The 14,104-nt window shown below is 35.2% G+C and overlaps 1 protein-coding gene across 1 annotated transcript in view; it reads right to left on the bottom strand.

Moving 5' to 3' along the window:
• The window catches only part of FSTL5 (follistatin like 5), a 372,757-nt gene extending 359,188 nt beyond the window's left edge, over positions 1-13,569 (bottom strand). Inside the window, exon 1 of the mRNA XM_088132701.1 lies at positions 13,146-13,569. The gene's annotated coding sequence lies outside the window, so the exon portion shown is untranslated. The remainder of the gene's footprint in view (positions 1-13,145) is intronic.
• Between the last annotated feature and the right edge of the window lie 535 nt (positions 13,570-14,104).

The following is a 14,104-nucleotide window of genomic DNA, read 5'->3' as shown; positions in this document are numbered from 1 at the left end:
AAACTGCAGGGGCTTTTCCAGGCAGTCACCAGGAGTCAACAATGACTTGAAGGCAAACAAACAAACAAACAAACAAACAAAACCTTATTCAGACTCTGCAACAGAACATTTAAATTTCCTCTTTTTGAATTCATGTAGATTGCACATATGTTTGATGGATGTTGTTGAATTAGCACAATGTTTCTCTTCTAAACAGAAGCAATCTAGATGGGATGCCAAGTAAGTTCTTCAAACTCTCCTGCTGGATTCATTCCTTGATACATATACTAAGAGAACACACTTGGGTAGATCCTGGATAGCCTTTTTTTTTTACTAGCACATAACTCCTGGGGGAGTTGGTGGACCATTGTTGCTTTTACTCTTCATCTACCTTGCTTCCTATATACATGCTACCTAGTATGGCTGCCTCCTTCCAAAGAATAAGATGCAATCATGGAATTAGTTTCCATTGAAGTTCCCCAATGTGGACTGTTCGTGCCAACAGCAGGTATACTAAACAAAACTGAATAGTGTTTCCTTGGCCCCAAAATCTCTTTTCACTGCATTCAGAAAGCCAGTAATTTATCCTTTATTCTTCCATTTTCTTTGCTAGTATATGGTATCTTTGACTTCAAGAATAAAATCAGAACTCTTTTGAAACAATAAAGCTTCAATTCTTATATGCAAACAAGTTCTTATATGCTTGACAATAGCAATACAATATTAATGAAGAGTGAATACAAACTTTCAATAAACATAAATATATTTAACAGTGCCTAAATACACATGGGACTAACAAATTACAACTGGAAAAATGTTCCCATAAAGATAATGTGTATTTAGAATGTGTGGCAAACTTTCTAAAGATACTTTTGATAGGAATAGATATCCAACAGTTCCTTATATGGAAATAAAGCAGGTTCTCATCAGAAAGCAAGAGTCCCCTATTTGTGACAAGAACCACAGATGGACCACAATCTCATAGTGATCTTGCAGAAACTATGCAATGGCAGTTAGAAAAATAGAAAGAAAAATATTAGAAAGAAATTCAGATTAGCTCTGCCTTAACTCTCCTAGGAGGGAGGGAGGGAGGGAGGAAAAATGCTGTCAGGACTCTGTTCAAGACTCTGCTACTATAGCCTGTATTAATTATTGATAAAGAAGTGTTTCAGTCATTCTTGTGAAGTCTTTTTCCTGACCTGTTTCCTACCTCAGAGGGCTGACAAATTGAAGGCAACAATGCTTTTAGACTTTGAGTCATTCCCTTAAAGAGGATTTAGCATGTTTCACAGTATCATTCCTTCCTCTGAATAAATAAGACAATAATATGCAAACTTTTGAGGTCAGTGGACACATTTAGAATTTTCAGACCATTTTGTGGGAATTATCAAATAAGAGTCTTACTACTTGCAAAATTGTTACCATAATGAGTATAATCAAAGATACATTAACAGTTTGCCAGTCCTCCAGGTTGGGTCCCTCCCCCCCCCCCACTGCCCACTCCTGCTTACATTTGTTCAACCCTTATAGTGCCTGCATGCAACCCAGAAGCACTGAAGTTATGCAGAATGCACATTTCCATTTTTATAAAATGGAAAGAAATACAGACAATGAAAAAGAGAGAAGGAGGAGGAGAAATAATTATGATTTATGTGTTTATCATTCTGTTTTACTTGTTTTTATATTTATATAGTCAACCATCAGTAAACTATTAGGCAATTACAATGGTATATATATACTGACAAATAAATTACAAATCTGTCCAGCCATCAAAATATGCAGATAGGCTCTTGTGAAGATACCCATACTGTCAGAGGTTCATCTTTCTGGTATGTAGGAACCTTCCTTCATGGAGCATATCCCCTAAGGAGTCGTCTCTAGCTCCTTCTCTCTCCATTTAAAAGATCTATATTCAATTTTAGCATTTAATTTAATTTTTCCTTCTGTAGTTTTTTAAAAATTGGTTACTTAAGTTGGGTACTTGCTGATCCAAAAGGTGAGGTGCAACTCAGATCAAGTTTATTTTTGAAGTTTTTATAGAGACCTTTAAAACAAAGTCTTCAAAGAAAGTTAAGTCAGTTAACTGACTTCTTTTTTTATAATAGTTTATTTTTCTTTGTCGGCTGAAACCAAATAGCAATATGACTAATCCTGCACTCTTTAGGGACCTTTGGGTATACATGTTTTTGAAGAGCAGTCTCCCTCAGCTACATTGCAAATAGCTTTTGAAATTGGGAGAACTTTGAAAAGCAGTGCATGATACAACATAAAGGCATGCTGTTAAAAGAGGAAAAATGTTTCAAATTTCACAGCATGCCTTAAGTAGCATTTTGGAACCCAGCCATAGTTCTTATTTGTGTTTACAGAGAAAAAGAAATGCAAGCCTAGAATTCTAGATTTATAGGCTTACATTTTTACTGCTTCAAGTTTCACTCATCTTAATATTACATTTAAATCACACAAATGCAGAGTTGTAAAAATGGCAGTTTTGGGGCTTTTAACTATGTTTTATTACCTACATTTAATTTTTCATAGAACACAGTGAATACTTGGACAACAATAAAAATCAGTTATGCATTCTTATTACATTTTTACACTGGACAACCATTTATACTAGTAGTTTGGCCAAGGATGATCATGGATATCAGAATGATAACGTACTGCATAGTTTTAGTGTACTTCTTATATCTAACTAAATTAAATTTTATTAATGTACAGTATATGCTACTCTTTCTTTCTTTCTTTCTTTCTTTCTTTCTTTCTTTCTTTCTTTCTTTCTTTCTTTATTCTATTCTATTCTATTATATTCTATTCTATTCTATACTATACTATACAATCATGCTGAGAGTATTGGTAAAATAACACACATATATCTTTCAAAAATATTCATAAATGAGAAGTTAATTGTAGGGTTGTACATGCTTCAAAAATGATTTGGGAGGGGTGATTCAGGGCTTCTGCAAGCACAGCATTTCTCTGTTATATTCTGTACAACCCAGAAGAAAGGTGTTGCTTTAAGAAGCTGAATCACAAAAGTCAATATGATTCTTAAAGCAGTGACATTTTTTCCCTAAAGCTTGAAAAAAGCTTGAAAAAAAAAGAGGGACTGATTTAATGAATAGAAGAGAGGTGCTATGTTTGTTCTACATGAGGTCTGAAGCAATTTCTCATGTTATTGGTCCCCATAATTGCAATTTCCTTTGGGGAGAATATTTCTCTGTGCAGAAAGATGGGTATGTGAAGCTGTCTCTGTCTCTTTCACTGGACTGAAAGAAAAGTGAAATTTCTGGGTGACATATGACATCTAAATGGATTAGAAACATGCTTTTATAGGAATATGTACGAAAATTATGCAGCCCATTTTCTGTGTAGCAGAAGCTTAGTTAAATACACAAAACTAGTTTTTAAATTCTCCTAAGTATAAAATCAATTTGTAGAAACAGTACTGGAGCAAATAAGCAAGAAACTGAATGAGTAACGCTAATGCTCATTCTGCATCGCACTTGTGTATGTCAATATCCTTCACAAAACCAATGATTAAAACTACATGGAGTTACAATTTTTCAAAGATGGAGAATATTAACAAAAAGAAAGTTATCATGCTGTGCCTTTCTCTTTGTGTATTTGTGTGTGTGTGTGTGTGTGTGTGTGTATTTTAAAAAGAGTTTTAAATATGTCTTTTATGCAACAAAGGAAATTTATTAGCTAAGAGCCTGCAGCATTAGGTAATACCAAAGGAAGAAATAAAAATATATAAAGGGCACAAATATATTAATACATGAGTTACTTAGCCTACAGGGATGTCACTTTTTAATTCCAGTGCATAAAGTATTCAGTTCATATTTTAGAAGAATGCTGTAAGGTAGCTGTAATATCTCACTTCCCACTGAAAGCCAAGGTTCATGAAAATACAAGTCATTTCTCCTTCATAACAGTTGTTTGAATAATATTGCGGTTTGCACCTAGGGAGCTGAAAACCTAGTAAACAACAAAATCCCTGGAGACAGTGTCATCAGTTCAGGCACCATATAGCTTAATATAATGATTAAATGTTAAGTGTTAACATTACTCAGATCTTAATGTCTCGGGTAAAGGGAGAAATTGCACAAAAGATGTGTCTTAAATTAAGTATAGACTGACTATCAAAACTAGCAGTACAAAAACATACACAAATTGTTTACTGAAGCCAGCAAGAAGAAAACTATAAACAACATGCCCTTTGATTTCAAGCAGCATATTACCACTTACTGAACTGAATGGATCAAGAACTTTAATGTAGTGCTAATGGATTAGAAGAGCACGGGAAAACCAAGTCTCTAAAGATTATTATTTTGGAACAGCATTGTATCTAGTATTTTTTTTTTCCTTAAGTGCCCACAATGTTACTTTACTTGGTATATCTCTAATACCTTCTGAATTGCTTTATATATTAAAAGAAGATCTGGCAATGGATTTTATGTACAGGGAGATTAGAACAGGGATAACATGTTTTTCACATTTAAACAATTATATTTGTTTTACAACTGGGTTTTAAAGTCTCTGTAGCCAAAAATAATTCTGCCATTTGTAATAGCAGTGACAAAATCACAGGATCTGAATATAATTATTTTGGAAGATATAAATAAAAGTGCACTCCATCATTACCTAGTATTTCTAAGAGAACATTTATGTAATGAAGTTTGTTTAGCCTTGCTTCTGACATAGAAGTTTGCCTAAACATTCAAAAGTCAAAGCCAGGGAGCCAATGAGGAAGTACCAAATTTCCTGATAAGGTGGAAAAATCAGAAGCAGTGCAAGAAGCAACTTCTGGATGGATTGCAAAGAACCAAAACCTAAGGGAAGAAATGCTATATTGCGTGTTTTGGGTGCTTCCATAACTGATTAAGAAGAACTGTAGATGAATCTTGCCTGAGATGTCAAGATTTTACTGTTGGCCCTAGGAAGGGGATCATATCTCAGATACACATTGTGAGTGATTAAAGTAGAAAGACCTTAGGAAATGAGGCCTCATTTCTGGGCTGTTTTGAACAAATCATTTATATCCGGTCTACTTCCATCTGGGAAAGATTTAGAACATAGGGTTGCCACAAAAGGCTGCAAGTGTCTTCAAGTTCAGAAAAGGTTATCTTATGTTATTCCTCCCTGAGTTATCTTTGTTTTGACTGACTTTGATCTCTTGGGTTAATATTACATCATCTTTCATAAAAACACAAAGTCTACTAGAATCTGCTCCACAGAGATTTGTTGGAGACTGTATGTTCAGTAAGACACTCAAAAATTAAAATTAATTAATAGGTTACTCATTACTGAAAATGACTGGAAAAAAATGAATAACAAAGGGAGGAGGGTATAAAGGAAATGTAACAAAAAATCAATACTCTGAAAGAAAGGTAATGATTTTTCATTTTTTAAAGAACATTTGTCTTTTTTTTAAGAAAAGAAGGATAAAATTACTTGTTTCCATATATACCTAGTGTTCTTATCCATAGGAACACACTGTTGAAAAGTTGCAACTGCTTGCAGATAAATTCTTTCTCTCATTTCTGTGGTAGCATTTATCTCTCATCTATATGTCACTATTAAAAAAAGCTTCAGTTGTATAAAGGTTTTGAAGAACATGTTTTTAAAAGAACTGTAGAAAACCTCATTTGCATCTATGTATTTTTCTATCTAACATGTAATTGGAAGGTGCATCTTCATGGACAATTATTTTTAAAATAGATAATAAGCTTTCCAACCACCTCCTTCTGTACGCACACCCACACAGACACCATTATATGTTGCATTAAACTATAAAATGTTCTAGACATAAGTAGTTTTGATCATTACATTTAATAAATTCAATCTGGCTCAGTATCTGCTACATTACACTGATTCAGACAAAATGGAATAGAAAAACATCAGTGGATACTTATTGTGTAAATATGAAATAATGAAAATTTATAGTTTCACTGGCAACTTCATGTTGCTTTAAGATTTTCTAAACCTCAGCCAGATACAAATAAAGAACTAATTCTCTTATTATGCAGAACCTTTTGCTGTTCTAAAAAACAAGATTGCCTGAAGTGAAATGATGCATAAAATACTCAAAGCCACCCTATTTTTCCACTTCATAGAATAAAAAGGTCCATTATCTCTTGTAATTCTTCAATTTCATAGGAGTTTCTATATTTAGTTGATGTGTGAGTGTTTGGATAGGAGGAATAGGTGTCTCTATAATCCAGCAAATTATTATTTCTACTTCAGGAGTATTTTCCTTTTTTTAGAATTTTGTTTTAAAAAAGTATATCTCATCTTTAATTTGTTCATTTTTCATTCTGCTAAATAGTTACTTTTAGTGGAATCAAATAACAGTGAATGTTCATAATTAATTACAAGTTGCATAAAATGTACATTCTCTGGCATACTGGTTTTAGTGAGTTAAATGTCTTTTGTAATGTGAGACAAAATGGAGGGGGAAGGAATTGAATGAAAATGGGAAGAAGAAGAAGAAGAAGAAGAAGAAGAAGAAGAAGAAGAAGAAGAAGAAGAAGAAGAAGAAGAAGATGATGATGATGATGGTAGCATCCTTGGACCCATACCTTGAAAGACCAGTGATCTATCGTGACCGTTAATAGTATAACTCTTATTTAGTGGCAGGAAAAAATCCAGTTCCATTTTTGCAAGGTAGCTCAATGAAAGTCCCACTTTTCTGCCAAGCTGTTTGAGGTCCCTTCAGAAGGGAGAGTAAAGGATGGCTGATTTACAAGTCCATCAATTTCACGTTTAATTTACTTTAACTTTGCTTTTGCAAGAAATTCTGCTTTCATGTTTTTCTTTTATCAAGTCAGAATTGGTCATTAAAATTGCAAGCCTGGGCATGCCATTATCTAGCTGACATTATAGAACAGATAAAGAGATGCCCAACAATATTTTCAAAACACCACAATATGCTGAAAGATTATGCAGACTAAATGAAGTAGAAGCTTCATGTACAACCAGCCACTCACAATTCTTTCACAAAACTAAAGCCCTTTTATTTAAATAATGTTTTTAATTTCCACAATTTGTGTGTGTGTGTGTGTGTGTGTGTGTGTTTGAATATTTCAGCTCTTCAGTAACTTGACTGACTGCAAGGTCCTGACAAGAATAAACAAAGATTTTCCAGTACAGATCTGACTATCTTCATGGAATCAGACAAACTTTTGATTAGTCCATTTATGAGCCCATCAAAACTCATATGTGCCTTGATATCAACTTAGGACTAATTCATACATAAATACTTTCATATCTTTAACTTTTCTGTGAAACACAATATATTGATTACAATTCCTAAGGTAAGCATATTATTTTGAACTCAGCTGGCTCTTCTTGTACTCAGGACAACTGAATCATAAAGACTTATACTGACAAAGAAGGCCATACATAAATCAGAGAATAAATTTTATAAATTTAGCCACTTATAAGCATTTCTTCATTAACTTCAGTGGAAAGGACAGCTCATTCTGACAAAAAGCCACTATATTTATTCCAATGAAGTAAATTGGAAGGCTTGGATGCATAGGAATTCTATACATGCATCATATATATTCATCATACATGGGTCATGGAGCAACCATAATTGTGCAGAAACCATAGTTACAAGCATAGAATACCAGTTCATAGCAAACAAATATATTGTGGATAGTATACCTTCATCTTAAATAGCCATATACATGTATCAGAGAGCACTGGCCTAAAGAAGGCAACTTAAAATATGCACAAAAATGCTTAATCTTTATAGTGTCAAACTATGTTTTATATCTTACTGAAAAAATGTTGTGAATACACACACTTAGTTTAGTTTATTAGCCCATCTTACTTATAATCTTTATGAACCCATTCTTCCTCCCTTGAGTCTTGTCATGTGTCAGAGGACTATTAACATTCATATTGTATTCCATCTTATATGACATTTTTGCAAAAAGCATAAGCAGAGAAAGCCTTTATAACCTGGGAGGGGAACACCTCACCCATAGGCAAGCTAGGGAAGCAAATATTGGTATACCAGCAGCAATTGTGTCAACTACATAAACTATGGATTCCAAGGGAATTCAGCAAATAAGTCTTTTTTATCCCACTGACATAATGAATCCTGTAGCTATCGTGCAGAAAAGTGTGTCACATTAGGTTTGGTTCGGAATTTAAACATGATGATTATGCATAAAATACTATATTTTAACAAATATTTTGTTTTGAATATGTTTTCTTAGAGTTCAGTTCTAAAATGTGTACTATTTTCATTTTTCATATAGATGTCAATATAAGTATATAGTATTCTCAGGCTTACAGCTTACTTATAGTTCTATCTTTCTAACTCTTCATCCATGCATTTAACTCAATTCGGGAAATCAGTTTTGATGGCTGTGTTTCATACTTCTTGTACTTTGTGCTATCATGAATTAAAATAACAGGGCTATTTAAATCTGGCATGATTAAAAATAATCTAAATGAACTGAATTCACTGGGTAACTTTTTTATAGCATTCAAGTGTTCTAGTCAAACAATATGAAATTCAAGTTCAAATTTTGCTTTGAAAGGTAAATGTTCATTGCTGAAATTATGTAATACAAAAAATGGCATTACTCTGGTAAAGTAAACATCAGAATGCCCAATAATATAACATATTCAACAAGATTAGGCTGACAAGCTTATCATTGAATCATATTCCTCTCTCTGTTTTATAAGCAACAATAGCTGTAGTATGAAAGTTCCAGATTACAACCATAGGTGAACAATGGTTACTAGTCCTTCCATCCACACTATTTCCCAAGTAGAAATTCCCTCTAAAGCTGCTATTTACTGCTATTGACAAACTATTGATTATTTCTGGGGGTAAAGAACTGATAACTGGCAGTTGTGACCAACTGTTGAAAAGGAAGACATGTGAGATATGTAAGGTAAAATGCCACTTATATATGGTGTTATTTCTGTAATGACCTATCTACCTAGATATCATTATAATAGTGCAGTGATCAAGCAAAGTATTTAGATTGATACAATAACTAGCAATGAGGAACAGCTCTTGAATTTCTATAACAGGCCAACAATAATTTATTCTGTCAACATGTTTGCCTATTTTTCAGAATTCTAAGAAAGCCAGGCCAGAAATTCCACTATTCTCTCTTGGCATCACTTCTGAATGCCTCTTTTTATAGTTATGAATATAATGCTTATTTTGAGAATGTTTGAATGGGTAGTACAATATGGCCTTTTTATAACTTGGAATTCCAAAAGAACAATTGGATGTTAACATTAAAGCAATATTATGTATAGCTGTACTTGAATCTGATATTAGGTTTAACAAATGCTTGACTAAAAAATGTATTCAGTCAGATTTTAGACAATTATGTATGGTAGAGCCCTAGCTGCTTGAGTCACTCATACTGTATTTGCCATTGAGATAAGAATTAGCTATTAAATTAAGCAAAATTCCTAGTTATATCAAACTGTAGGTCAGGATTGGTTTCCTTAATATTCATTGTAGAATACCTATTTAAGAGAATTAAATTTTTAACAGAATCAGCCTGCTTTAGTGATCCCCTGGTGACCAAGGAGAGTAAGATTCAGACATTTAAGTTCACTAGATGACACTGAGTAACCCCATACTCTTTTAGTCTAATCTGCCTCACAGGATGGCTGAGTTAATGAAATACAAAGGATGTTATCATATTTGCCATTCTGATCTACTTGGAATAAGAATGTAATATAATATTAAAAGAAACAAAATAATAACTTATTTTGGTCCAGATAACAAGTTTATACAATGAGAACCAATCATAATTCAGCCCACAAAATTACCTTATGGTTTGTTATTGGCCTTAGCAATTTCATATCAATTGACAACTGATATGAAGCTACTGTGTGTAAAAGGCAAATATTTACCAACTCTTAACATCTCGGTGCCTCCAAAACATACTTCTGAAATTGTAGAAATAATTGAAGGAAGGTTAAAATTATTTAATGATTTGCTGAATCCATGAGCTTGCCTCACTCAATTTCAGTTCAATAAATGAAAAGGTGTGTTGAATACATTCATGTGGATGTGAGCAGAACAGTCATTATTAAAGCAGGTCTCCAGTAATGAGATTTCCTTCCTTCCTTCCTTCCTTCCTTCCTTCCTTCCTTCCTTCCTTCCTTCCTTCCTTCCTTCCTTCCTTCCTTCCTCTGTTGCTCAACATAAAAGAGTTTATAACTGGTGGGTAAATGGAAAAACATGGTGAATTTTGGAACTAATCTGTTCAGAGCCATATCCCTACACAGTATGAGTTCTTATGAGCCCAGTCAAATGCCTGAAGAAGGTTCACATATAATGTGCTTCTTATTTACACAGATATAATTTTAAATAATTGATGCATTCATATCAAACTTACATTCACAAGTTATAAGGTTAGTCCTCTGTTGAACATAGATTTCGGTATTTGTTCTACAATAACAGTATTATTTTCAGAAGTAAGAAAACTGGGCTTAGCCTTTCTTTTTCTAGTTCCTTCTAATTGGCTGAACATATTTACTGAAATTAAAAATCACAGCTGGTCAGAGTTACAGTTATGCAGGATAATGTGGCAATATTAAAGGATAGCAGATTTTTCAGTGTATTACTCTTAGCACTTGAAATAGTAGTTTATTACAGTAGAAGTTACTTTTTAACATATCCTGGGCAATCTTTGCAAGTAGAAACAAAGGAGATATTTCAGAATTGAATTTACAGATTGCTTTAATACTACATTCAACAGTGATGAGTGTAGATCAGCAGAAAGCCTTCAATACTCAGGGTGGAAAGGTGCTATAGTTGTTCAAATCTGTACCTATCAAAATAATTTCTGGAGCTTTTTTTTCATACTTTTCTAACTGCATTGTGTTAATAAGGTAGCCAGCAAGTCTAAGGAAGAAGGTTAAAGCTAGAAAGTAGGAAAGTACACTCTAGCTACAGATTTCTATTCCAGCTACCTAATTAATTAGACTGTACTGGGCAACCATTTTGTCTTACAGGTAAACTAATAGGAGAAGCTAAAGAACAAACTTCTTATGTTTTCTTTCTTACATAAACAGTAATATTACAGCCTATGCTCCCATTCACAAGAAAAAGCTTCCCTGAACTTCCCTGAACTAATTTCTGAGCAGTTACATATAGGATTGTGCTATAAATTCTTATTCTGACACCTGTAACTTTCTAGGTTATAGAATGTTTTCTGAAACTTATAAACATATAAATTAAAAACCATATTCAAGGACAAAGTGTATATTTTAACCTATAATGGCAAAACATTTAATCTGCATGAGAGCAATCATCACTGAAAAACATGCTTATAGGCTTGGGCCCTCTACATGTCTATAATGGCACTGCAAGACAGTGTTTGTATATATGTGTGTGTGTGTGTAGTGTGTGTGTGTGTGTGTGTGTGTGCGTGTGTGTGTGTGGATAGATAGATAGATAGATAGATAGATAGATAGATAGATAGATAGATAGATAGATAGATATTTTCCTTCCTTTCTTGAAAACAAACATCCCAGCATTTCATATTCCTTTCTCATAAGCAAATTAAGGGGTACTTCAACATTGCTGTTTTAATGTTTCATCTGGAAAGGTATAGAAACTTGGAAATAAGCCTGTTTTCAGGATTAAATAAGAATCCGTTTTAACACTGCATATATATCATACAGAAAGGAGAAAACTGCTATAGGAGGAGGAGCTAATATGCTTTTTTTTTTCCAAGCTGAAACTTCAGTATTAACATAACTCAAGGATTTATCGTCAAAACTTTTCTTCACTGAATTAAGCAGCTGTTAATCTTACTTCCTGCTGTTTCAGAATTGCTGACAACCTTGAAACTATTATTTTAGCAGATGTTTGATACTAGCAGCATATTTCAACTTTAATACAGAGCATTAAAGTAAAACAAAACAAAAAACAGCAAAAAAACAAACAAACCCTCATGTTGCTTTGGAACATATTGCAACTATTTTTTCCCATTCTTTCCAATGAAAACATTTTTTAATGAATTATGCAGAGGGGAATATATAAATGGTTTTAGTATCGTGTGTATGGGGGGAAATTATCAAATAATCTACAGTGTGATGCAATACTGGTTGGGAAGTTAATTTGCTTTTCTGTTCAATTTAGTTATCTGCCTCCCACCAGCTATAAAATCTTCACCCTTGGGAAAACATTAAAATCATATAAAAAATACTCCAGCTTTTGTTATGTGCAGAAAGAAGTCTGGAAACTCAAAGAAATTAGCTTTTTGGGGGATCAAAGCTCTGAATGAAAAACTGCTTGTGAGATGTAAAAGCATGAGATGTTCCAGCTGCCTCTGTTTCCAGTTCTCCTCAGTTACCTTACTAACTCTGTTACAGAATTGGGACTTCATATCTGCATCATCTTCTAGCCTGAAGGAAGGCCTGACACTGACCAATCAATATTGTAGAGCCAACAAGTCAGAACTTTAAATCTTTAGGGCTGACCTTGAGAACTGTAGGGTAAGCCCTTAATAAAACTGAGTTGTGTGAGTTGTGTATTGAAATATGTTTATTTACTGTACAGAAATAACAATCAGTATGTTGTTCCAAGCATCACCCTTCATCTGTTTCTGTCTTACCAAGATATGCACATAAGGGGGGGGGGGAGGGCAAATCAGGCATTTACAAACCCTTTTTAATTCCTGCTTTGCTCACAGCTTCCCCAACAGATTTTACCTACTTCTTTCCCCCCTCTCCCATGAAAATAGAAATGCATTCACCCCAAATATTTTCATTTGAATTTGGAGGAGATCTTTTAATTAAAATCCATAAACAAATTAATCTAGACCTCTTGATCATTCCATCTATTTGTTTACAATAAAATAACAAGATCACATCTAAAGGAGTGTATGTGGGAAAAACTTTGCCACCAAGTGACCCTCTCCCACTTCACCAGGGTTTTCACTTCAACCTAAATTCATCTGTTGTTTACAAATGTCCATTATTCTCCTTCAAAATTGCTGAAATAATTCCTCATCCCCAGGGTTGTCTTGGATCGATCAGAGGATTAACCAGGTTCTAACTTTCTCTTTTTCCATTGTGCTATCTCCAAACTTTGCTCACTTCTCCTGAAATAATATTTTGAATCAGAAAGGGGAAATGCGTTTCAAGTCCAGTTTCTTCCTTACCTGATTGAAGTCACTAAAGTCCACGAAGGAAGGGGAAAACCGTCCTGCCCCTTTTGTATTTCCCCTTGTGGAAAGATTGCACCTAATTATTGTCAATGTCTGTTTAAGAACAGCAAATAAAAATATCGAAATGTAAGAGGTTGCAAAGGTAGAGGGTGAAAGGAACCCAAGAGTCCAGGATAAACTCCGAAGAAATTTCCACGTTTAGTAGGGCATGAGGGAGCAGAGAATCTCCTTGACGTCCGATAAGCTCCTTTGCCAAGTTGTTTCTGTGTGGGGGACGAGAAGGGGGGAGGGGAAGCCTCCCGGCGCAGTCGAAGCCAAGAGCCCCGAGCGGAGTCCCGGATTCAGCACCAGCAGCCTGGTGGACAGCACCAGCTCCTTCCCTCTCCAGTTCGCCTCACGCACTGAAGCCGGCAGCTTCTCCTCCTCTGCTCACCCTCCCCGGCTCTGCCGCTAAGCCCCAGCGGGTCCCGCCTCACGTCGCCTCCCCGCCCAAGCCTCGCGTCAGCCCAAGCTCTTCCTTTATTTGCATAGAAGCCGAGAAAGGGGGCAGCTGCAGACGGCCCCGTGACCAGCCGCCGTGTAATGACAGGAAAGGGCTGCCGTCAGGTTCTGCAACTGGTAGCAGCAGCCGAGCAGGGAACCCGCTTTGGGGGATGGGGGACCGGGAGCCAGCAAACGCTGAACAATAAGCGCGGCTGTCAGAACTAGAACGGGCGATTATGTGCTTGAAAGAAAAGAAAGCTGACCGCGGCCACTTCTGTGGTGAACGCGGAGGGGGTGGGAGGAAGTAAACGAAACCTTTCCTCTCCTCCAGCAAAAGAAAGGAAGAAAAATAGAAATGAAGAGAGGAGGAAGAGATCCTGTGGACGGAGAGACGCTCGGAATCTCTCTCCTGCCTTTCCCTCTGACCTAGGCGCTTTGCAGGAAGGGCACGAAAGTGTGCGAGACAAGGC

The sequence above is a fragment of the Python bivittatus genome, unplaced genomic scaffold, assembly GCF_059951505.1.
Source record: "Python bivittatus isolate LINGU-HERP-01145 unplaced genomic scaffold, Pbiv_v1 ctg000070_np1212, whole genome shotgun sequence".
Taxonomy (NCBI): Eukaryota; Metazoa; Chordata; class Lepidosauria; order Squamata; family Pythonidae; genus Python; species Python bivittatus.
The sequence above is the reverse complement of the archived record's forward strand: the minus strand, read 5'-3'. Positions and strand labels throughout refer to the sequence as shown.